Raw genomic sequence first — 23,675 nt, forward strand, 5'->3', positions numbered from 1 at the left:
AATGGAAATGTATATTCTTCATTGCTTATCTTTTTATCTCCCTCTGTACATTTAAAAATATGTGAACAAAAGGTTTGTGGTTGTTTAATACTTTTGAACAAGAGAGGTTTCTCTTAAAATATTTTTGAAAAACTACTTTTAATTCAAGCTGACAGGTAATTTTTCTTTAGGGCCTAGAATGATGAGCATAGCATTTTATGTTAACACTCAAGACAGTAAACAAAATAAGAATTATGTGCTTAAACCAAACTTACGAACTATGGATTCAAAATTTATTAGCATGGACCTAAAAGCCATTTTAAACATTGAAAATGATACAGTTTTCATCAGCTTTTCAGTTCCTGTCCAGAAGTGAATTGAACAAATCCATTAGAGCTACAAACATAATTTCAGCAGAGAGAGTTCAGGTGGGATCCTGCCTAAAAGACTGTAGCTGATTCTCCAGGAGCACCAAGGGGTCCTTGAACTGGGGTACCTAAAGATACTTAATATGTGTAATTTGTGTTACATCTCTCAGGAGCCCTGGTGAATGTTTTCTTTCTTATATTTCCAGAGACATGTAGATGTATCTGCAATTAAATATTTCCACAATTTGCTGTGATATAGGATGTCACAAGGACTATTTAACTGAGAAGCACATTTTCTCTAAATTCACTGGACATTCTGAATGTCTTTCCAGTGCAGCTTGGGGAAGATAAGGTGAAAGTTTGTTATCTGCAACTACTAATTATCTCCGAAGAATGGGGACATCCTGGTCTGAGTACGTCAGGGAAATGATCACAGCTGTACAAACAATGCTCATTTGGTAACATGGCCAACTACAACAACTCAGTCTCCCATCTTTCCTGGTGGTAAACACTCTTCATGACCATATGAAGGTCTGCCCTGTTATCCTGTCAAAATTTACTGCATTCTGTTGCCTCTTGCTTTCTGGAGCCTCATTAGGCCCTGTTTGGCTTGAATCACACCCTACAACCTGAGAAAGTTTTCACCTATAAAATATTCATTAGATCACGGAACAAAATGTTTCCTTCATTCAAGGACAATTAAGAGAGAATTTCTCGTCTCCTCTTGGGAAATTCAATCACTTATCTTTTGTCTAAAGACATGGGGCTTGTAGCAAATGCAGTAATTCATTTATTATTTATTTTCAATCTATTGTGGATTATTATAAAATAATGGAAATACCACTAGCTTTAAAAATTTGCCATTGAATCTAGGCAATGCCATATATTAGGGCAGTAACGTTACTTCTCTGAGTTTGAGTTTCCTCACAGGAAATAATGAGATGTCCATCTCCTAAAGGTATTTTGATGATAAAATTCGGCAAAATATGTGAAAACCGCAGGCCCAATACTACCATTTAGTAGGGATGCTAAATTTTTGTTAAATCATAAGCAAATGATTCAAATAGTATGATACTTTTCTCACCCACATATGTAATTATTTAGACAAAGACTGTTCTCTAAGCCCCAACTGTATTGTAGGAGTTCATCAAACCAATAAAAATTGTTAACCAGAGATGCAAGATATATTATGGTAACAGAAGGTGATAAAATCTCTACAGAGTAAATTAAATGTGTGCTACTAACTACACTTTACATATTGACAGCATCATTAAAAAAATAACCCAGCAGTATTATTATGGCATAAATTTTATTTTCATAACAGCCCACAGCTTTATTTTCGAAGTGATACGCTTTACATTCTTAGTTTTCTAATTTCATGTCAGAAATAAAGACTGAAAAGTCTGTGGTAATCAGAAATTCTTCAGTGGAATTTCACACATATATGTCACAGAAATCTGAAATTTGATTTGGAGACACTTTCTTACCTCTTGCTCCCTCTTCCACACCCCATTCTTTCCTTAGTGGTTACCCTTACCATAATTGGTTCTTGATAGATATAAAACAGCATAATGATATTAAATTTTTAATCAGTTGGCTATATTTTGAATATAGAAATGGAATGTTTTTGAAGTCAAGAAATGTCTGTGTTAGCTTTCTCCAAGTGTTAAGAGCTTTTGCAATTATGCCACTAAGGAGAACTGGTTGAAAATGTTTGGATAACTTTTAGATAATACTCATTTATTCACTTCAAATATTAAAGCTTCTATTACAACAATACAGTGATTACTTCAAAAATGTGACTATAGGGTTTATATAATTAGATCCACAGATATCTTTTAGCATTTCTATAACACAGTAAAAAGTAATTTCTAGAAGTTGACACTAAGTTCATGGAGAGAATATTTTTCATGACAGAATATAAATGGAGCCAGTTCTTGGGCCTGGTTTTATCAGTTTTCAGAGAAGTCACAAACCCATCTTGACAGTGGACCATTTAATAGAAATGTAATATGTAAATAATAATATATAATATATGTAAAACACTTAATATGAGAATAACTTTCTTTGTCTATGCATTTATATAAAAGAAGACTAGTTTGGAGGACTTTTGAGGGATCAAGGCACATTTGTAAAATATATTGTCATGATTGGCGGAAATTTTTACATTATTTCCATAAACTGTCTTCAGGATAAATTATCATCTTTCTGAAAAAATATAAGCATAAAACTACTGAAAACTTCCAAGTCTCCTACAGGTCATAAATGAAGTTTGATACCTGCTAAGATTTAAATTTTAAAGAGTCCAGGGTGATTTTCTCAAATACTGTCACACCTTTTGATAAGTGTGAGGGTGACAGGAAACTGAAGTCCTAAGGAGACCTAGAATGGGTTAGCTCTGAGAAACTTCCAATGCAAACCCTGTTATGTCATTAATCTGGTCTTCTGAGCCATCAGGCTGGAAACACAAATTACCACAAATCCATTCAAATTACCACAAAACAATGATGTTTTCATTCAAATTTAAAAGTAATTGTTATGCCCCCTAAATGGTCATTACCTCTTTCACTATATGCTACCTAGAGAGTAGTATCAGTTACAAAAAGAGTCTACAACCTGTTGACAACTGACTTTGTTGACAACTGACTTTGACACATCCAATGTTCGTTAACAGCTCCTCATCACAATGAGTCTTTCTTTCTCTCCTTCTTAACATATTTCAACTTAAGTAATGCAACTATATGCTGTCTACTTTCTTCTAATTTACTGTAACTCATATGTATCTCATTCTTGTGTACAATGTGATGCCATTATTTGCTGTCTGTAGTTTCCTCACTGTGCTATGCCTTTTCTTCAAATTTTAGTGCATACTTATCTTTCTATTACACACCATCAAAACATCCACAGGGAAGAATGAAATCACATATCTGTCATATTCAAGGGAAATGAATTGATGAAGATGATTTACTGAAACTCATGATGGGTTTGAATACCATTTCTATTGTATCTGTTCACATAATACGTTTAGCATTATATTTTATTCATTATTAAAAGCTTTATCATAATAATTTAGAACAATTTTCTGTTGCAATGAAAGGTTTTGATAGTAAAATTGATGAATCGTGTTTCATGTCTGCTCAAATTTTACAAAAAGAAATAGAATCCATTTAAAATCCCCTTCTAGAAAATGTTTTATTTTATTTCTAACAATAGCATGATTTTCTAGACACTGGATTTTTTTTTTCCATTTTCTTGGTTATTTCCTTTAGGGAACTCTTACATCTGGCAGTCTCAATTTTTATTTGTTAGTTCAAAAACAAAATGTAGTTTGATATAGCAAATTTTGGTCACTGTAACTGGAAAATTTGAAAGGAAGACAACAAAACTCAGCATTTCATGATGATATCCATGAAGATATTTTTCTTTTAGTTATGTAAAGCCCAGGATATAACTAAAACCAAAATCAAATATATATACACATATATATATGTATATATAAATTATATATATACACACATATATACACATATATGTGTATATATATTATATATATGTAATTATTTTAATAATAAACCTCCATAATATGCCCACTAGACAATATAGATTATTGGGAGCAATTAGCATCTCTTGAAACATTTATATAGATCATTCAATTAACCAGGATCTGAAAATAAGCATATATATAAACATATGAATATATATAAGTTGCATTTTTATGTATACATCAATAATAAGTGTAATTGGCAGTGCCATTATTTCCCTTCCCCTTAGTTTTCTTTGGTTTCTCCTGTGTTCAAATATTTCTGATGTTGTCTTTGAGTTATATATGCATATATTTCCAACCACCAATGCTTTTGAATAACAAAATCAGAAAATGGATAAACAAATGTATGAACCCATACATACAAACTCGAGGGCCAAACCATTGTTTAGAGTAGTAAAAACTGACCCCAGCTGTCATCTAGACTTGAGAATCTCAAGTTCATCAGATTACTTGAAGAATTTTTTTTTTCCTCCTCCTCTCAGTAAAAGGCACGGAAGAATTAGGCAGAACAAGGTGGGCAGACATTCTCTGTAAAGGTCCAGTAGTGAATACTCATTCAATGAGTTTGATGCATAGGCTACAAACATTGTTTGTCAAATAATTTTGTGTTTGTTTAAGCCCTTTAAAGATTTAAAACAACATTCTTGTTTTGTTTTGTTTTGTTTCATTTTAGAAATTATATTAACAACACAAAAGCAGTTTTCTCATAAATTATAGAAATTTGTAATGCTCTTGATAATTATTCAACATCTTAGTTTTTAAAAAAGGAGAAAATAAATTTAATTCTTCAAATTTACTTTTTAGACAGTGTTAGTAAGATATAATTGATATACATATAACTAAGCATATTAAGTATATACAGTTTGAAGTGTGGACATATGCATCCACCTGTGAAACCATCCCATAATCAAGGTAACAGACATAGCCATCACCTCCAAAACTTTCTTTGCATCTTTTTTTTTTCAGTGTTAAGAACATTTAATATAAGATCTATCCTCTTAATTGATTTTGTATTACTATACTTAAGTTCTGAGATACATGTGCAGAATGTACAGGTTTGTTATATGTATACACACACCATGGTGGTTTGCCACACCCATCAGCCCGTCATCTACATTAGGTATTTCTCCTAATGATATCTCTCCCCTAGCCCCTCACCCACTGACAGGCCCTGATGTGTGATGTTCCCTTCCTTGTGTCCATGTGTTCTCAACTCCCATTTATGAGTGAGAACATGCAGTATTTGGATTTCTGTTCCTGTATTAGTTTGCTGAGAATAATGGTTTCCAGCTTCATCCATGTCCCTGCAAAGGACTTGAACTCATCCTTATTTATGGCTGCATAGTATTCCATGGTGTGTATGTGCCACATTTTTTTTATCCAGTCTATCATTGATTGGCATCTGGGTTGGTTCCAAGTCTTTGCTATTGTGAATAGTGCTGCAATAAACATGCCTGTGCATGTAAAACACCATTATTAGCTGACAGTTGTATAAAAATAGGCCCTGGCCTACTTTGTCCAGCAGGCACTATTTTGTGAAACTCTCAGGACGATGCTAAGATACTTTGGGGCTGTTTCTTTCTCCCTCAAGGCTGCCTCACCCTAGAACAGTGCATTAATTCTCTAGAAGCCTGTTCTCCTGAGTTGATTCTCTCCCTGACAATCTAGTGGCAGATTAAGCTAAAATTCCCAGTAGCTCCTCTCTGAAATGCTCCCTGAGCAGGATTCTGTAAGCTGTGGCCATGAGATGGAAGTGGAAATGATCACAACTTATAAAAGCCAGTGTCGTATGGCCAAGGCTATTTCTTTGTCTCAGCAGCTGGCTGGCTCAGTTATACTTAATCAGAACCCTTTGTGCTCACTGAATTTGTCATCTGTTAACACTTATTCAGGCAAAACTATTTGTTTTGGCGCTAAGTCAAAAATCCCAGAGCATGACACTAAGGAAATCTACCTAAAAGGATATTCTAGAAGCCTCACACTCACCCACCTAAGACCACCTCTTCCCTAAACTAATCCTAAGAATGCTTGGTTTGAGTATACAAATGTAAGGAGATTTTGTCAAAATAGTACTCAACATAATGTCAACAACTGATAATTTATGTTTTTGCAAGAAATAGTATCATAACATTATATTTGTATCAGATTAATGAAAAGTTGTATTTAATTTAAACACTATCTTTAATATAATTTTACACCTTCTTAGATTATTTCTCTTAAACGTGGTCATCAAATGTTACAAAGAAGGTCACATGCTGTTAAGATCAGAGCAATAGCACATAAATAAAAAAATATATATATAAAAACAATAAAAAAACCCTACTTCATTCTGAAATTTCACTTCCCTTATGATTGCAAACATACTTGGTTTCTACCTCAAATTATTAGTTTCCAAGCCTATAAAGAAATCCTTTTATGCTGAAATTCCTGGCAGGTAGTCTAAAATTGTACTAACAACAAGTATTAATGGTGTTAGAAAATATCAGATTCTTTCTTCAAACTCATTACATAAGACACAATGTGCTTCACAGGTCTCTCCAGTTGTATGTTATCACTGTGTGCAAAATTCTTCATCATATCTCTTTGCTTTTTTACTCCATAATCAATTAATCAATATTTCTTTTATGGAGCCCTCAGTATTGTACTGGGCCAGGAATTTTCAACCCTGACTTTTGCATTTGCATCTCCCCTAGGAATCTTTCAATATTATATAGATTTCTGGGCCCTGTGCTAGATTTCCTGTGGGGTATAACTTTGTCATATTTTTATAAACACTTTCATATATGATTCTGATATGCATGTGGGATTGATAAACTCTGTGCTTGGCCTTGTGGGAATACAGAAGGGCAAATAAAAGAGACTAGTTAGGAATAACCTAATAAGTGTTAGTCTTTTGATGAGTTATTGTGTTGTAATTTAATTCTCATTACTATTCTATAAGGGATTCAATTTTTCTCCTAGTATCAAAAAATACTCATGAAATCAAAATTGCTTTTAAGATGAAGTCATATCTCCCAAAGCCCATAACCTTTCCATTAGGCAAAGAAGCAAGCCACAGCTAAATTGAGGCAATGAAGCAATCAGCAACTACCAGAATCCTTTTGTCCTGATCCTTGCCCAGATCATGGGGCGTCTAGTGTCTCAGTTGCTACACTGGCTCCACTCAGCTGCAGGTACCTAAGAACATAACTTGCAGATTCAAGTCCACCAAGGGTTAAATTGTTCCTGCCTGACTAAGCCTTACAGAAGTAAAGAAAGTCGTATTCTCTAAGTGAGGTATAAAATACATTTTTTATCTCAAGCTTGGTATGTCTGGAAGAAGGCTTATAACACCTTTGATTATAAATGTTAAATAAGATATTCTTTATAAAATATCCAGCAAAGTGCTTGACATAGATATAAGTATTTTAACCGACATACCCTTCCTCTTCCTACTACTCTCTACCCTGAAGAGGAAAAATATGAAACAAAATAAAAGTATTTCAAGGCTTTCTAAATGCCAGCCCATTAGACTAAGACATTGATGTCTTATTTACTTCCACAGGCTGGTGTCTTGTCCTATATGTATGACCGCAGTCAGCACTTCTGTCTTGAAATTCCAGCTACTGCATCACAGCCCAGGATTAGCTTCCCTATATGAATATTAATTGCTATGATAGAGGTTGGTGAGCCTCTCTCCCTTGCATATAATGATTTAAATGTTTGGCTATTTATTTGCAGAGCTATCCTATAGGATTAGAAGCCTTGCCCTGACCCTAACCACCCATATTTCTCATTTAACTTCTCCTAGTCACATTATGCCACACTTTCATTTTGTGGGTTTTGTAAATTATAAAGCTATGAGAAGAAGGAAAACTCCTGATTTGTTTACATTTTTACTAACTTCCTTTAAAGGTCAAGATAAAATATCCATTTTATAGAACACTGGCATGAAAAGGGAGATTATTATTTAGTACTACTCAATATCAGACCTGATATTAATGCTTCACATACAACATGTATGGAAAAAAAAAATCTGAAAAAAAGTTGGGATTTTTTGTTGTTTTTTATTTTTTTGTTTTGCTTAAAATGTTTTCCAGACCCCAATTCCAATGAAACAGCTGATGTCAACCAGTCTGAAGACCTCTCCACAGAGGAAAAAATAAGCATGAGAAAACAGTTTCTTCAGCTTTCTATCCTATGACTTCACCCTACTCTTCAACCAATCAATGATTTCCATTCTTAAACCAAGTCTAAAAGCCCTAAAACCCCTCTCTCCAAACTCCTTGAAGAGATGGATTTGAGGTTTCCTCTGTATCCTCATCCAGCATCCCTACAATTAATCTTTTCTCTGCTGTTGTCTCTACATATTGATTTCCCATGTGCTTCAGGCAAGGAACTAATTAAGGTTACAAAATGAGTATGAAAATCAGTGTAGAGGAAGAAACAGAGGAAAACAAACAAACAAACAAACAAAAAACACTAGGTTATTGTGTGATGTAGTCTAGGGAGAGAAGGTGGAGAAGAAAAAAAAAAGTCCCAAAAATGAGACAACAAGTGTTCCACCATTAATTATTAGGAGAAGAGGAGCCAGTAGTGAAATCTAGAAGGAAAGGTCATTTAATAAGAGAATTAAAAAGTGAGAGAAGTGAATGACAGAAACTAAATGGAAATGTTGTTTTGGGATGGAAGGATGAGCTAACTCTCAGATATGAGAAACTTCAAGAAGGATGCCTTCAAATAAGGGAAAATGATGTTACATAAATGATCACACTCTTTTTCCTTTCTTCTCTTTTTCTTTCCTCTTTAAATTAGAATTTCAGAGCTCATTCTCAGAAATTTTAATTCAAAATGTCTGCAGCAGGATCTCTAGAGCACAGATGATTCCTATTCAAGTGATCTGAACTCCACTTTTAAAAACTTTGTGAGAGAATTATTAGAAAATAAATTGTTCCTTAAAAGGAAAAAAAATGAAAAAAATAACATTAATTTACCTTAATCCCTAGGTAATTTGTCTGCTTACTAAATTTTCTATAATTCCATGGAAAAGATGACCCAACAGAAAATAGAAAAGAGGAGTCAACCCTTGGTGTTCACCTTTTAGATGTTTTATTCTCTGATATAAAAGAAAGGAGCTCATGTGTATGGACAAAGAGATAGTGAAACATTTGATGAGTAAAAGCAAGTCTTCCTATTCATAAGAATAGAATTATAGGGGGAACCAGCCCCCAATATTTCAACTTAGGTTCTTTTCTATTTTCCCTAAGTGTCAGTCAGTCTGAGAAATAAAGAGAAAGAATACAAAGAGAGAAATTTTACAGCTGAGCCTCTGGGGGTGACATCACATGTCAGCAGGTTCTGTGATACCCACCTGAGCTGCAAAACCAACACGTTTTTATTAAGGATTTCAAAAAGGGAGGGGGGTACAAATAGGGAGTGGGTCACAGAGATCACATGCTTCCTAGGGCAATAAAAGATCACAGGGCAAATGGCAGAACAAGACCACAAGGTCAGGGTGAAATTAGAATTACTGATGAGGTTCCATGTCCCACTGGGCATGTGTTGTCATTGATAAACATCTTAACAGAAAACCAGGTTTGAGAGCAGACAAACAGTCTGACTAGAATTTGGCAGGCTGGAATTTCCTAATCCTAGCAAGCCTGAGGGCACTACAGGAGACCAGGGCATATTTCATCCCTTATCTTCAACCGCATAAGACAGACACTTCCAGAGTGGCCATTTTAGAGACCTCCCCTTCAGAATGCATTCCTTTCCCAGGGTTATTCCTTGCTGGGAAAAGAATTCAGTGATATTTCTGCTATTCGCTTTCTGCAAGAAGAGAAATATGACTCTGTTCTGCCTGGCCCCACAGGCAGTCAGACCTTATAGTTATCTCCCTTGTTCCCTAAAAATCACTGTTATCCTGTTCTTTTTCAAGGTGCCCAGATTTCATATTGTTCAAAAACACATGTTTTACAAGCAATTTGTACAGATAGCGCAATCATCACAGGGTCCTGAGGTGATACACATCCTCAGTTTATGAAGATGATGGGATTAAGAGATTAAAGTAAAGACGCATAGGAAATTATAAGAGTATTGATTGGGGAAGTGATAAATGTCCATGAAATCTTCACAATTTATGTTCAGAGATTGCAGTAAAGACAGGCATAAGAAATTATAAAATTATTAATTTGGGTAACTAAGAAATGTCCATGAAATCTTCACAATTTTTGTTCTTCTGCCATGGCTTCAGCCGGTCCCTCTGATCGCGGTCCATGACTTCCCACAACATAGAATAGACTTCCTAGGGTAAGTGGGAAGGAAAGCAGAGAGGGATGCAATTTTTGAGAGCCGAGATGAGGAAACCAGACTTGAAAGCACCATGTGGTGTGGTAGGAAATTGAGATAGCATTCACTATTGCCAACCCTTACTCCAGTGAGCACATTCTGTTGCTAGTCACCAAGAACTGTGTGCAAACCCAGTTAGGACCAACAGGCCATCTAGCCTTCCTTTAAGAATATCACTTACTATCTATGAAATGCATCATCTGAACTTCCAATTGTGGTTCACCAAAGCTCTTATTTGACAATGGCAATATATTGATAAGTATCACATGACTTCCTGATGGGAGTGATGCTCTGTGGCCTTGAAGTTCACTGGTACCTGCTCTGACTGGTCTCAGACAACCTCTAATTTGACAACCTTGGGAATTTTTAGCTCTTGAAGACTAAGGGAAGGCTATGGAAATTCGCAAATAACACCGTAAGAAAGGAAAAGTTACCCACACATGCCTGAGAAGAATTAAGTGGAATTAGCTAGAAACTTACACTCCCCCAATCTGGGAAAGTACAAAAACTGTCCACTGCATATTCAATTACATCCTTTAATCATTCAACACATATTTATTGAGTGCTCACAATCCAGCAGACACTGTTCTGATCTACTCAGAGTGAGATGAGAAGCCAGAGGTGATCCCTGAGCAGAGAACTAACAAGGTTGGCCTTACCTGAAGTGAGATTTTCCTGGGCTGTATGTTGAAACAAAAACAAAGGCAGGGGTAGGATCAGCTGATTGGATATTGTCATCATCCAACCAAGAGACAATTGAGCTTTGATGATGGTGGCAAAGCTTACTATCTCTACTAGGTATAGAGGGGTTGTTGGATACTGGATTTTTGCAGGGTGGTAAATATTAATGAAATGAGGAAGGCTAAATAGGTATGAGAGGAGTTGGCAAGACAAGTTAGATCTAAGCATACAGGCTTAGGACGTTCTAGCTGCCTTCAGTCTTGGCACAGAAATTGCCTAGCCCATTTTCTTGGGGTCTTTGACTAAGAAACAATCTCTTCACCTTTTGTTAACTATCTGGACTCATAATAATTGGACAGATCACTCTCATTTTATCTATGCAGGGTCCTATGTCCTAAAGAAAGGAGCCACGAGTGAACAAATATGTAGATATAAATGCTAGAATGTGTTGTACTGACTGTGTGAGCAAAGCAAAGAATTTAAAGAAGGTCTGAACATGATATCCAAGTGTTTCGTGGGAAAAGTGCTCTTGATCAGGAATACGAAGGAAGCACAATTTATGAGGCGGGGGAGGAGGAGAAGTTCTGTAGTTGCTCAACAGGCAGACTAAAACTTCTGAGGCAGGAATGGCTAGGGCAAGTTCAATGGACACTCTGCCCTCCCCTGAGATCCAAAATCTTATAAGTCTTTAGAAGAGTAAATTTAATGAGAGTAGGAAATGGGGCTTTTAATGGGCAAATCTTCTTCAAGAGAAAATATAAAAATTTCTGTCAAAGATGTAGAAATTGAAAAAGAAATCTATCAAATACATACACTCAAGAGACACATATAAAGTTACTGTTTCTTATGATTTCTGAAGAGGTACAGAGAATTAGGCTACAGAATTAAGCGAGTTAGTTTCTATAATTAAAAGAACATGCTTATTCAGTTGTTTATCAAAGGTGACATTATACAAAACAATGAAGGATATGTTATATCATTTGAAATTTGTTAAGCAACTGTTAATACTACCCTACTAGACACTTTACATGTGTTGAGAAAATTGAGTCTATATGAGATTAAATAACTTGTCCAGGATATAAATCTTAGATTCTAACCTAGCTCTGTCTTAGGATCTTTTTCATTGCTAATGCTTTTTCACAACAGGCCTGGGTCTGTCAGCATTTATGTAAGAGCTTATTCTCCAGTTTTATTTGCTATTTTAAAAAATAGATAGATGGACTTATCCTTTCAACTGAAAAAAAAAAAAGAAAAAAAAAAAAAACAAACAAACTAGGACCTCTCCCCTAAAAACAAACAAAAAAACAAAAAGGACACATATGCTAAATAACAATAGACACTAGACATTGGGAATGAACAGATATCAGGTAACATTCCCTAGGTGATGATAAACAAACAAAATGAGCCATATGATTATCCTAGCTTACTGCCTTGATAGAGTTTTCAGGCAATGACTCAAGTTTGGAAAATTTCTTGAGTTGAGTGCAGAGTTGAGATTCCAAGGAGGCAAAGGGGAAGGTAGGGATCATAGGACCGACTGTCAGAGATGAGGAAACTGCACACAGAAAGAACTCGAGAAACCTGAGGAGGAAACAGTAGCCAGCACACATACATGTCTGGGAATTGTGATGTTCTAATTATTCAGACTGGAAAACCTCACAAGCCACAAGGCATTAGGTAGATTACAAAGACGATATTGTCTCAGTGTTAGGAAATAATTAGCCTTAGACAGAGTACTGCTCTGGACCCGTTGAACAAAAAGGTGAAAACAAGATGTGATAGGATGAAACTGCTTTTAAGCAACATAAATGAGTCTCAGAAAAACTTAAGAAAATGTATAGGCATACAAAAATATCTAGCACCCAACATGGTAAAATTCACAACGAAGGACATTCAATATGACATGCAAGGAAAGGAGGACAATGTGACCCAAAATGAAGAAAAAAAGTCAATTAATTGAAAACAAAAACTGATAGAAATGTTAGAAATAGCAGACAAGAACATTGAAATAGTAAGTATAATTGTACTCCAAAGGGTCAAAAATTCAGAGTCCTGAAAGATATAAAAAACACAAATATAAATTCTAGATATAAGTTGTAATGACTACAATATATGAAATGGTAAATACACTGACTGAAATAAAGTCAGAGTAGATATGTTGCCAAAAAATGAATAGTGTACATGAAGATGTAACTATAGAAACTATACAAAATAAAATTCAAAGAATAAATAAAAAGCATCAGAAAGCCGTGCAATAACTTTAAGCAGCTTAATGTACTTAATGTGAAAGAGATGCGAGAAAGGGTTGCAGAACAAATATTTAACAGAATAATGGGCATTTTTTCCCAAATTTCAAGAAAACTATAAATCCACAGATCTCAAAAATACAAGAAAGCTCAAGTGCAGAAATAAAAAGAAAACTAATTAAAGGTACATTCTAATTAGCTAGCAAAAGTCAGTGAAAAAAAATTATTAAAGTTTCTGGGAAAACAGAAGACACATGATCTACAGATGAATAAATAGCAGATAAATGACAGCAGATTTCTTATCAGACAAAGATGTAAAAAGTCAGTAGAGCAACATTTTTAAAATACTGAAATAAAAGGATCTACAAACCAAGAATTCAATGTCTAGTAAAAATACCTTTCAAAAATAAATGTAAAATAAGGTTGTAATTCTTAGACCTATAATAGCTTAACAAATTTATTATCAGCACACTTACAATACAAGGAATATTAAGGGCAATCATCCCAGATGAAAGAAATTGACACCAAATCAAATATGGATCTTCACAAAGGAAAGAAGAACACGAGAAATGGTAGCCCATGAGTAAAAATATAAGGTTTTATATTTTTATTTAAATATATATTTAAATATTTTTATGTAAATATATTTTTATTTAAATATCTTTAAAATATTATTCACTGTTTATAAACAAAAAAATAAATAGTATGGGACTTCTGACATGAAAGTAAAACATTCAGGAGAGGAAAAATTTTAGTGTACTATTTTAAGGTTCTTACCTAATGTTAGTACAGTGTCACTTATCATTAGACTGTGATAGATAACTGTAAATCAGAAAACATCAGGTAAAATAAGAAGAGAGAGAGAAAATGACAATAAGTCAATGTGAGAAAAATTGGACCCAAAAATATTAATAAATCTAAAAGAAGGGAGAACAGGAAAAATGGAACAAAACCCACAAACCTATAGGGACAAATATTTTTTAAAAGCAATATTTAAACCTAGTTATTTGGATAAATCACACTAAATATAAATAGTGTCTATGTACAAATTAAAGAGGAGGTCATATTGAATAAAAGCAGCAAAATCCAACTACATGCTATCTACAAAAATGTATTACAAACAAAGTAACAAATAGGTTAAAAGAGTATTATAAAAATATACTGTATTAACACTAATAAAAAGAAAGCAATGTCAACTACATTAACAACAAAGTAGATTTCAAAACAAAAAATATTACTAGGAACCAAAAATAAGCTAACACAGAATTAATAAAAAGGTCAATTCATAAAGATAACATACCAACCCAAAATGCTTTCTGGAGCTTCAAATTATATAAAGAAACACTGATGAAACTTCAACAAGAAATGAACAAACAAATAAATACAGGCCAAGATTTTAATACCTCTTTTTCAATAACTGATGGAAAAAGTAGGCACAAAATCAGTACAAATATAAAAGATGTGAGGACCACTACCCACCAATTTGATCTAAATAACATTTTTGGAATATTACCCCAAAGACAGTAGAACACAGATTCTTTACTAGTGCACAAAAAATTTACCATGACAGACCATATTCTGGGTCATAAAATAATTCACAATACAAAGAATGTTCTCTGACCACAGTGAAATTATGAATATAATAGACTATCAATAACAAAAAGAAAAAGCAAAAGTATATCAAAATTTAAAAAACATACTTCTAAATAACTCATAAGTCAAAGACAACATTGACAAATAAATTGAAATGCATTTTAGCTTAATGAAAATTAAAATACAATACATTTGTTTTGGTATGCCACTCAAGTATTATTAGGGTGTATTTATAACAATAAATATTTACAGTGGCAAAAACAAGAGCTCTAGAATAAATAACCCTGGCTTTCACCTTAAGAAACTAGAAAAATAAGTCCCGAAAGTCCTAGCCAGAGTAATTAGGCAAGGAAAAAGATAAAAAGTATTCAAATTGAAAAGGAAGAAGTTAAATTGTACCTGTTTGCAGATGGCATGTTCTTATATAAAGAAAACCCTAAAGAGACTGCATTAAAAAACTGTTAGCACTAATAAATAAATTTAAAACTTTGCCAAATACAGTCAACATCCCCAAATCAACAGCATTTCTATAAACAAATCACAAACTAGCTGAAAATTCAATCAACAAAACAATTCCATTTAAAATAGCTACAAAAATGCAATCCCTATCAAAATATCAATGTCATTGTTTTCAAAGAAATAGAATACCAATCCTGAAATTCATATGGAACCAAAAAGACCACAAATAGCCAAAGCAATGTAGAACAAAAAGATGGTAGCATCACATTACCAGGCATCAAAATATGCTACAAAACTATAGTGACCCAACATATAGAACAAATGAATAGAATAGAAAGCACAGAAATAAATCCATGCATTTACAGCCAACTGATTTTGAACGAAGTAGTCAAAAACACAAAGTGGAGAAAGGACAATCTCTTCAATAAATGGTTTTAGGAAAACTGAATACCAACATACAGAGAATGAAATTGGACCTTTATCTCACACTATATACAAAAATCAACTCAAAATTAACAATTTGAATGTAAGTACTGAAGCTGTAAAAATACTCGTAGAAAATGCAAGGGGAAAGTTCCATGGTATTGGCCTGAATGATAATATTTTTGGATATGACCCCGAAAGCACAGGCCACCATAGCAAAAAGAGATAAATGGGATTACATCAAACTATAAAGCTTCTGTTCAGCAAAAGAAACAGTCATCAGTGAAAAGACAATTTACAAAATGAGAGAAAATATTTGTAAACCATATATCGTATAATGATTTAATGTTCAAAATATATAAGGAACGAAAACAATTCAATAGCAATAACACAACTTGATTTTTAAAATGAGCAAAGACCTGAATAGACATATTTCAAAAGAAGACATACAAATGGCCAAGAAGTATATGAAAAGATGCTTAACATCACTAATCACCAGAGAAATGTAAATTAAAACCACATTGAGAAAGGACCTCACACCTGTTAAAATGGCCATTATCAAAAAGAAAAAAGATAAATGTTGGTGAGGTTGTGGAGAAAAGAGAACCTTTGCACACTGTTGGTGGGAATGTAAATTAGTATAGCTATTATGGAAAATGGAAAGGAGGTTTTTCAAAAAATTAAAAATGGACTTGTTCTATTATCCATCATTTCCAGCAATCCCACCACTGGGTATGTATATCCAAAGGAAATAAAATCAGTATGGTCAAGAGATGTCTGTACTCCCATGCTTATTGTGGCATTTTTCATAATATTAGGACATGAAATCTACTTAAGTGTCCATCAGTCAATTAAGGAATAAAGAAAATGTGGTATATATACATAATGGAATAATATTCAGCTATCAAAAAAGAATAAAATCTTGTTATTTACAACAACCTTGATAAATCTGGAGGACATTATATTAAGTGAAATAAACTAGGCACAAAAAGACAAATACTGCATGATCTCACCCATATGTAGAATCTAAAAATGTTGATCTTATAGAAGCAGAGAATAAAATGGTGGTTACCAGGGACTGGGGCAATGTTGGGGCATGGGGCTGTGAACATATTGGTAGAAAGTTACAAAATTTCATTTAGATAGGAGGAATAAGTTCTACTGTACAACATGGTGACTATAGTAAATAGTGATATATTGTAATCTTGAACATTGTTTAAGAGAATATATTTTAATTGTACTCACCACAAAAAAATGACAACTTTGTGAGATAATACATATGTTAATAAGCTTGATTTAGTCATTCCACAATGTGTGTGTGTGTGTGTATATATATATATTTCAAAACATCATATTATACATGATAAATATATACAATTTTATGTCAATTAAAAAAATTAGGCCAGTCATGATGACTCACTTTCAGAGGCTGAGGCAGGTGGATCACTTGAGCCCAAGTATTAGAGATCAGCCTGAGCAACATGTTGAAACCCTGTCTCTACAAAAAAAAAAAAAAAAAAAAAATTAATTAGCCAGATGTGATGGTGTATGCCTGTGATCCCATCCACTCAGGAGGCTGAGGTAGGAGTGTTGCAAGTGGGTCAGTTCAGGTTCCTTTTTGTTTGTTTGTTTGTTTTGTTTTGTTTTTTGTTTTGTTTTGTTTTTTATGACGAAGTCTCGCTCTGTAGCCCAGGCTGGAGTGCAGTGGCCAGATCTCAGCTCACTGCAAGCTCCGCCTCCCGGGTTCACGCCATTCTCCGGCCTCAGCCTCCCGAGTAACTGGGACTACAGGCGCCCGCCACCTCACCTGGCTAGTTTTTTGTATTTCTTAGTAGAGACGGGGTTTCACTGTGTTAGCCAGGATGGTCTCGATCTCCTGACCTCGTGATCCACCCGTCTCGGCCTCCCAAAGTGCTGGGATTACAGGCTTGAGCCACCGCGCCCGGCCAGTTCAGGTTCTTGATTCGGCTGCACAAAATAGTTTGAGAGTGAGTCCAAAGTGAAAGTCATTAAAGACGTTTACTGCAAAGTGGGAGTACACTCAGAGCTGATCAGAGCAGGCTGCTGAAAGCAGGTGCAACTGGTGAGACAGCACCATATGGCACTGTAGAACTTCTTTTTATAGGAACTTTACATGATGATTCATAAAGGGGTGGGAAAGGGTGTTGCTATTCAGCATGGTATGGGTGATTTCTTAAACCTGCATGCACAGAGGCTGCACATGCTAGTACATACATCACATATGTCATTAGCATCTAAAATCTCCACCCCAGGTGTGTTTTTACTGTTATAATGAACACAGGTCAGCCCAAGGACACTAATCGTGGGTTTCTACACTTGCAAAATTTGGGAATTTTTCACTTCTGCTCCTCTACTTCTTTGCTGCAGAATGTTCTAACCATGAGCCCATGATGATGTTTGTACGTTGTTGGACAGTTTGTTTCATCCATCCATTTTACGTGAGTTTTCCTCTTTAAGTGAGGCTATATGACCACTCTGTCCAATTTACCTCAGGAGGATCACTTGAACCTGGAAGGGTGAGGCTGCAGCAAGCCGTTATCACACCACAATACTCCAGTCTGAGCAACAGAGCAAGACTCTTGTTTACAGAAAATAAATAAATAAAAATTCAAAAAGAAACTATTAAAATAAAAATAAGACTCAAAGTAAGGAGGGTTGAAATAATAAATATTCAAAAATAAACCAGTAAAATAGAACTCACACAATAATACAGAAAATCAATGAAACCCATTAGAGAAAATTAATAAAATTGCTAATCCTGTATTTAGATTGGCTGGAAAAAGGTAGAAACCCAAACTATCAATTTAGTTTCCAGTGGCACCAAAAGCTTAGTAGGGAGACATTATGAACAATAGGGAGATATTATTGGAACAATTTTTTGGAACAATAAATTTAGTAACTTAAACAAAATCGACAAACTTACGGAAAGATAAAAGCTACTAAAGGTTACTCATGAAGAAATAGGTATACTGAGCACCCCCATATCTCTTTTTAAAACATGACTTTGTATTTAAAAGCCATTTCAGAGAGAAAACTTGAGAAACAAATGGCTTCACTAGTGAATTCTATCAAACATTCAAACAAAAAACAATACCAATGTTACAAAAATTGTTCCAGAAAATAAAAATACAGAAAATACTTCCCAATTCTTATGGAACTAGAATTAATGTACTACCAAAGAGATATAGATATTGTTAAAAAAAAGAACAGAAATTTAAAAAACAAATTAAAATAATTTAAAACAGAAATTTAAAAATTTAAAACAGAAATAAAAAAAAAAAACCTAAACAATATTTTAGCAAGTTGAATACAATGGATAATGAAGACAATATATCAAAGTAAGTAATTCAAGTTTGGTTTAACATAAAATAATCAATCAGTGTAATTCACCATTTTAACAATCTAAAACAAAAAAAAAGAATATCTCAATAGATGCAGCACAATCATTTGACAAAATCCAGTGTTCACTCCTTTTGAAAATATTCAGCAAACTAGAGACAGGAGGAACTTCCTCCAACCTGATAACAAACATCTTTAAAAAACCTACAGCCAATATCAACTGAATGTTGGCGTATTAAATGTTTGCCTATGAGGAAAAAGGCAAGAGAGTTGGTGCTGACCACTTTTACTTAATATTTTACAGAAGATTCTAGTCTCTAGTCGCTGTGATAAGGCAAGCAATTAAAAACGAAAGAACTAAAGCTTTGTCTGTATCTTTAGCCATAGAAAACATAATTGTCTATGTTGCAGTACAATGACTTTTACAAAATAGTCTCTAAGACTAAGTGAGTTTAGCAACATTACAAGACAAAAGATCAACGAAAAAATCAATTACATTTCTACATATTGGCAATGAAATATCAGAAACTGGAATTTTAATGCAATTAAAACAGCATCCAGTAATATGAAATACTGTCTGACAATAGGTGTGAAAAATCTGTAATCTGGAAACTACAAAACTTTGAGAGAGAAGTTAAAGAAAGAAGTAATAAATATACAATATATACTACTTTTATGATTTGCAAGTCTTGGCATTCTAGTATGCCAATTGTCCTCTAATTTCTCAAAGCATTCACTGCATTTCAAACTAAAATCCAGAATATTTTCTTGTAGAAATTAACAGACTAATCGTCAAATTCAAATGGAAATGCAAAGGACCCAGAAAAGCCTAAAACACTTTTAAAAAGATTAAACATGAAGGACTAAAACTATCTGATTTAAGATTCGTTACACATTTATAATTATCAAAACAGTGCATAACTGGAATAAAGATTTTTAAAAAATACATTAATAGGACAGAGTAAATTGCCTAGCCATAGACCTCCACAAACTGCTATATAAAGTTGAGATCTTAATATTTATCTTTATTAATTTTATCTTCAATGAGTACATGTGGTATTCTGGATCAGAGATAGAATACTTATTGTTTTTATAATCAAAACTGTTTCACCCACCCATTGCCCGAGTTGTTACCCCTGTGGTAATGTAATGAAAGCAAGGTAGAACATTCCCTTTATGCCAGGAATCAGACCCTTGATAGGTGACTAATGGTTTGAATGGATTCTCTCTGCTCAGACACAAGAGGCAGAGGAGCTACTGCCCCTACCCTCATGAAACAAAAACAAAAACATTTGCTCATTGGAATTGGAGTGGACAAGATTATGGACCCTCACTCCAATCATTCGGAATAAAAATACATCTTTTTTAAGGGCTAAATAAGCCTGTGTTCTGTCTTTTATGACCCAGACATGTCTCCAAGGTCCTAGGCACATTTTCTCTTAGAACGTAAACAGGTGCCTACAAAGTTAAGTAAATCTCTCTGGAGCTCTCGCTGTAAATATAAAGTTGTAAATTAATTTTCCAAGATTTCCTTTAGCCCAGAATCCCAAGTGTTCAGCAAATTTATTTATAAATCCTCATCTGTGAAGAAACACAAATATATGCCCTGTATATCTCACAATATATACAATGAAATACTACTTAACAATAAAAGAGAATTACTTTGCAAAGTAATTATGCTAAAGAAATAAGCTAGACAAAAAGAAATACAAACTGTATAATTCTATCTGTATTAAATTTTATAAAATATAAGTAACCCACAGTGACAGAAAATCAGTGGTGACCTGGGGAAGGGGCAGATACGCTGAAGGGAACTATTACAGAATTGTGCAAGGAAACTTTCGGTATTGATGCATATATTCATTATCTTGATTAAACAGTGACAGTTTCATGGATGGGTTCATAAACCCATGCATCTATCTATATCAGTGTATATTGGTATGTGTGTGTGTGTGTCAAAACCTATCAATTTTGTACTTAGATGTGTGCAATTTGTATATTAATTATAGTTTCATTAAAATACAAAATAAAGATAGAGATACAGGTAGTTGTAAATACAGCGATCAAAGAATGAATTTTTAAAAATGTGATCTGGAAAACCTAAGGTACAGAATATTGCAAACCATCATTTTATTTTAGTCTCAAGATTCTTTTTAAGATATCATCCCCTGTTAAATGACAATAGGAGTTTATAGAAGACCTCATTTCAGCACATCATTGGTGAATATTAAATGTTCTTTATTACCTACCACTATTTCTGCTTCCTCTTAATATTATGTCATATACAAGATTGATTTCACACTATTAATCATATTAGGGATACTTAAGGGGAAAGTGTTGTATTTTGGATAGCCTACTTCACATCATGATTCCCAGAATGTGAAATGGTAAAAGTACAATATAATTTAGTTTTATAAAATATTTTGAAAAATAAAATCATGCCTACACTTGAGGTTATATTAGAGACAAATGGAGACTTTGTCTTCTGAAAGCATCCTTTAAGAGAGTATATTAATCTCTAGAAGAACACTTAGAAATGACATTGCTGTCACTAGGAACACCAGTCCACTACTCACTTTTCTTTAATCACCTATCTGTCCTTTTCTTCCAGTCTTCTCTATAAATGCCTCCTCATGCCTTGGGCCTAATTTTTCATTTTTTTAAACATCTTCTCTCAGAACGAACTCCACATCATATAGACCTTAATTATATTCAAATTTCCATCTTATTTTCTAGTCCCAATTAATATGTTCAGCATTGAGACAAGCAGGAAAACTTGTTCCCTTTTCGCAGATATTTTGCGAATAATGGTATTTTGGTTGCTCAGTTATCTAACCTAGTGCCAAGATCCAAAGCTCTCTAAATACCATGACACATTCTCAGATATTATCATATTTTAAATGTGTTAGCTTCCCTATAAATGCAGTGACCTCTTTATTCACCTATTAAAATTTTCCATTATATATCTTACTTTCTTTTTCATTTTTTTAATTTATATACATCTACCATATTCTAGTCTGCTCACGTTTAGGCATCTTTCCAGTTTCCGTGTTAGAATGTTCTACATTATTGTTTCATAACAAAATATTACTCTATCAGGCTTAACAATATTACCATTAAAATTTCTTTCTAACATTTTCTTTTTTTGTTTCAGGGTGAAACCTTTCTATCATAATTCAAAAATCAATTTTCTATGAGGTAAAAATAACTCTGCCTTATTATAAGAATGCACATAATTGCAAATATTGTCATTTTGCATAGTATTGGTAAATCATACATACAGCAATACAGAAACAACGTGTTTCTCGCTTTGGGGACACAACAAGAGTAATAAAACTATTCCTGGATGCTTCAGCCCTAAAAAATTCAGAGATCAATATTGAGAGATGTTGATCTCGATATAGAGACCTATGAAGACTGGCCTATATTTTGATTCTTTAAATCACAGAGAGATGGAAATTTCAGCAACCAGCCAACATGGTTCAACTATCGCTTATTACACCTCGAAATAAGAAATGATACTTAGATGTTACCTACTATCTTTCCAACTCTCTGCTGAGGCAGGATTCTGCCATGGCCCTAACTGTTACTGACCTCGAGTTGACAGGACATGACTTGGTTGGTGGTAGAGAGTGAACCCAGATTTTGTCTGCAGCTCTCAGTAAAGCAGCCTAGTTTTACCATGTGAAGGCTTCAGAAAAAAAGGAGTTGTCCTTTTTAAATGTAACTTAAGGACAGAAATTTCAGGGCATTGTTGGAACCCTGCCACTATTTTCATGACTCCTTCAGGACAGTGAGGACTGACTGTCTTCCTATTCACCAAGAAAAGTTTAAAACATATGGTAAGTATAATTAAAATTATTTTAATTATATTTCTTTTTAAATGTTTAACAGAATCTGTTCTACCTATCTTCTAAAAGAAAAGTATACATTATTTTTCTATTGTTGCTTAACAAATTACAACAAACTTAGCAGCTTAAAAAATACCTATTATTATCTCACTGATCTATGAGTCAGAAGTTTTGCTGGCCAAGTCAGAGTGGGTCAGGGGTCACTCTCAGGTTCTAGAGATTGCTCACGTACCTTGTCACATTGTCAATTCATGTTCAAGCCATTGTCAGTCGTCCTCATTTTTCTCAGTTTCTCTGATTTCCTATTTGCCGCTAGTCAGAGAAAAGGAACTGCTTTTAAAAGGTGCGTGTGATTAGATTAGTTCCACCTGGATAATCTCCATTGTTGCTTGAATTCAATGAAATAGTAACGTTAGTTACAGCTGAAAAATTCTATTTCCCGTGTTACATAGCACAATATTTAATCTTTTTCACAGTCCTGGACCTTAGTGTGGGAAATATTAAAGAGGACATTTTAGAATTGTTCCTCCCACAAAAGAGAAGGTAGATCTTCCTGAAACAGGATTAGAAACATTAGAGCAATAACTTCATCAAATTGAATCCCGTCAATTTCCCGAGGAAATTAAGGTTTACAGAATTGTTTGGGGAGGCAGGTGTCCCATATCTTATAACAGATGACAAAATCTTTCATATTTTGATGACTGGTTTGGTTGTGATAATGAAAAAGCAAGACAGAATTATGTGTTGATCAGATTCTATAATATACAGCAGAAAATAACACATACTGAAGATTTGAGTAAGGATTAACTACGAATAATCATATTACAGGATCTTCTGATGATCA

At 33.9% G+C, this 23,675-nt stretch overlaps 1 long non-coding RNA gene across 1 annotated transcript in view; it reads right to left on the minus strand.

The window, feature by feature from the left end:
- LOC126951190 (uncharacterized) overlaps window positions 1–23,313 on the minus strand; it is a 96,855-nt gene extending 73,542 nt beyond the window's left edge. The window contains exon 1 of the long non-coding RNA XR_007724382.1: window positions 23,064–23,313. This is a non-coding gene — a long non-coding RNA (uncharacterized LOC126951190). The remainder of the gene's footprint in view (window positions 1–23,063) is intronic.
- Window positions 23,314–23,675: the final 362 nt, after the last annotated feature.

The sequence above is a fragment of the Macaca thibetana genome, chromosome 3 (assembly GCF_024542745.1).
Source record: "Macaca thibetana thibetana isolate TM-01 chromosome 3, ASM2454274v1, whole genome shotgun sequence".
Classification (NCBI taxonomy): Eukaryota; Metazoa; Chordata; class Mammalia; order Primates; family Cercopithecidae; genus Macaca; species Macaca thibetana.